This window comes from Leguminivora glycinivorella, chromosome 1 (genome assembly GCF_023078275.1).
Source record: "Leguminivora glycinivorella isolate SPB_JAAS2020 chromosome 1, LegGlyc_1.1, whole genome shotgun sequence".
NCBI classification, from domain to species: domain Eukaryota; kingdom Metazoa; phylum Arthropoda; class Insecta; order Lepidoptera; family Tortricidae; genus Leguminivora; species Leguminivora glycinivorella.
The window spans coordinates 2930616-2934167 of record NC_062971.1 but is presented as its reverse complement, the minus strand read 5'-3'; the positions used below and the strand labels follow the sequence as shown (position 1 = coordinate 2934167).

At 35.2% G+C, this 3552-nt stretch overlaps 1 long non-coding RNA gene across 1 annotated transcript; it reads right to left on the bottom strand.

Annotated features, from left to right (window-relative positions):
- Window positions 1-1810: 1810 nt before the first annotated feature.
- LOC125228166 lies at window positions 1811-2802 on the bottom strand. The gene is made up of 2 exons (XR_007177261.1): window positions 2694-2802; window positions 1811-2549 (listed from the first exon to the last, which is right to left on the bottom strand). It is a non-coding gene; the product is annotated as an uncharacterized LOC125228166 (long non-coding RNA).
- Window positions 2803-3552: the final 750 nt, after the last annotated feature.

Here is a 3552-nt window from a genome sequence, read left to right as displayed (position 1 = left end):
TAAATATTGCAAGAAAAAAGTGCATGCATACATATATACAATCACGCGTGTATCCCATAAAGGGGTAGGCAGAACACATGAAACTACTAAAGCTTCAGTGCCACTCTTGGCAAATAAGGGGTTGAAAGAAAACGAAACTGTGACATTGTAGTGACAGGTTGCCAGCCTCTCGCGTACGCTACGCCACAATTTAACCCATATCCCATAGTCGCCTTCTACGACACCCACGGGAAGAAAGGTGGTGGTGAAATTCTTAACCCGTCACCACACAGGCAAGAAAAAAGTAACAACAATAAATTGGACTATTGGTATTAAATGCTAATGGACTGGTAACACGCTGGCTATGGTAAAATACTATAGTACCTGCATTAATCATAAGTTAAACAACGTTTAAAAAAAAAGAAAGGTGGTCTGGTGACTCACCAACTCATTGTATGGGTTTCCAAAAAACGGCCGCTCGCACGGAGCGACAAGGGGACAACATTGCGTGAGCGGCTCATGGTGGTGCGATGCCGCTTTCTACCCAGTCTGTACAAATCTGCAGCCACTGTGCCAACTCGCGTCTTATACATATTTCATTTCAACCCTGCAAGCATACCTCTGGCACTCCACTCCGAACGGTCGGTTAAGGCAAGCCAGAGGTGAAAGTCATGCGGCATGCCTGCCTGCTCAGTGTTCACTCCAGCCGACCACTGAAGGCAAGCCAGAAGATCCAAGGGTCGTCACTTCCCATTCAGCTCGCCATAAGATACGTTTATTATTATATTACTTTATAGTTTCAGATAGAAATAGTTTTTGAATAGAATAGAATAGAAATCATAGTGACATTTGTTTTGAATAGCCACAGATAAGTATGTATTTTATTATTACTTATATGTATATTACTATAAATCAATAAAATAAGTATCTAAAAAAAACACAATCACTGTTTTAGTATTTTAAAGATTTAATTTTATGATTATTTTTATCACATACAGTTTTTATAAACAAAAATCATATCAATTATACATTACTAAATATGAATATTTATTTTTTTATTTAACATCACAACAATCATTTATAATCATTACTCAGTAATCACAATAATTTTAGACTGCTAATATACATAAACATCGCTCATGCTGATTAGTCATGATATAACATTTATAAATAATAATACTTTTCTACAATTGTTATCATACACAAAAAGGGCTCAGAGGGTTACAGCTACATTTATAGCTATCATGGTGACAACTGATACATTGTTACTGTCCCCTTTTCTCCCGTGGTTATTGTACAAGTTGATTATGAGATACCGATGGGTTGAAGTGTATCCATGCCCTCGCAGATTGAAAATAAGTGTAAGGCCTGAATTTAAGCTCAGTGTGCAGTGTTCAGCGTGGCATGCAGTTGAACATTCCAGAGTGCATACAATCTATGTAACGTCAACTCAGGATACTTGTATGACCTTCAATTATTTCACATGCACACGAAACACCCCGTCCCACTGCAATATGAGCATGCACTCAGGTCTTACACTCACAGTGCTGTTACATGGACAATAAAATTGCTAACAATTCACATACAACTGCTATAGAACAAACACGGCAATGGTATGATAATTGCTGGCAGTTATGTTGCCCATTTAACTGCAGCATATTAAGAGTAACATTATATATAACACGTTATGCCAGCCCTCCCAAAGACCTGATCACCCTGTGTGACGAAGCCACAAAATGGCTGACTGCTCTTAGTCTAGATATTTAAGTAAAATTTCACATTCTATTTTCTAACATGTATGCCATGCCAAATAAATAAATAAATAGTAACATTGAAACATGAGCAACTTCAGGTGATTTATTTTTGGAAATACAGCAATAAGTCATAAACTTATTACAGTTACAGATTGCCAGTCTGTCGCTTATGTCACAATTTAACCCATATCCCACAGTGGATTTCAACAACACCTACAGGAAGAAAGGAGGTGATGAAATTTTTGACCCGACACCACACAGATATTTTCATCATTGTGAACATAATTTTACATGTCCGTTTTTTGGTGGAATGTGTGTGAGTACAATATATTTTTAAAACATTTAACAAACAAGGATTATTAAACATTTCAAAGTAAACAATCACTGACACTTCATTTATATTTCTTCTTGATCTTTAAATCATTATAACACTGCCGATGCCATAATTTCATGATTTCATCTATTTCTTCAACGCCACGGATAAAAATTTATTCAGTGTGGGATGGTTTCAAAGATCAGATGATGCAGTTTTGTGTAAGGCTCCGCGCACACGGAGGCAGCAGTTGCTCAGCGACTTTCGTATTTGTATGAAAAGTTGCGTTGCCTCGTGTGGGCACCTTCATACTAGCCCATAGACCGAGCGACGAAGACAAAACAGTTTTGTCTCCCGTCTGTGGGGGGCCTAAGTAATACATTTTTTTCACATGTTTCACGCTTCATTTCAGTTCAGCACATTCAGACATCTGAAAAGGATCTCTTCTTTTGGACAATACTTGTCATCATATTGGTTGATACATCCATTATGTATTATTTAATCTGAAAAGATAAATAAAAATTAGTATTATGAATACAAATATTTAGGTTATATTTTTGGTATACTGTTCAAATATTAACACAAAACATAAAAAGAATGAAAAAATAAACATTTCAGAAGAAAAAAGTGGGTATTGTTATACTTACAATACATTAGAAATCCAGTAATTAAGTATATATTTAATTCTAAAATGATTGGCGCCAGTATGCCGTCGTTTGTATTTTGACATTGACAAGAATTACAAGTCAGTTTTAGTTGTCAGCAATGTTACCAGTATAATTTATTTAAAGTACAACGGTGTGATCACTCACTTAGTTGGTGTTTGAACTGTTAAATGAAATAGTACTTGTAATAATAATATATAAGAAAATGATTTATAATCAATTATGATTATAAGCTAAAAAGGGTAACACGTTGTGTTAAAAATAAATATACGTTATTTTTTTTTACAACAGTAACACTGTTAGAAATTTCAAAGGTTCCCATTCATTATCAAAAATATATTAATTTTTTTGTTTTCATTATATGGACAGTCAACCAAGTCTTGGAATCAAAAAAAGGAGACAAATTTACAAAATATAGGGCACACCACACTATTGTCTTCATAAAACGGGTGCCTGCCTAAACTATACGTTAGCGGAATCATCTACGAGCTATAAAAATTAAAAAAAAAATGCAACGGTGAACGTTTGATTTTGATACTCATGGAAAAATTTAAATTTTGTGTCATTTTTAGGGTTCCGTAGTCAACTAGGAACCCTTATAGTTTCGCCATGTCTGTCTGTCCGTCCGTCCGTCCGCGGATAATCTCAGTAACTGTTACCACTAGAAAGCTGAAATTTGGTACCAATATGTATATCAATCACGCCAACAAAGTGCAAAAATAAAAAATGGAAAAAAATGTTTTATTAGGGTACCCCCCCTACATGTAAAGTGGGGGCTGATATTTTTTTTCACTCCAACCCCAATGTGTGATATATTGTTGGATAGGTATTAAAAAATGAA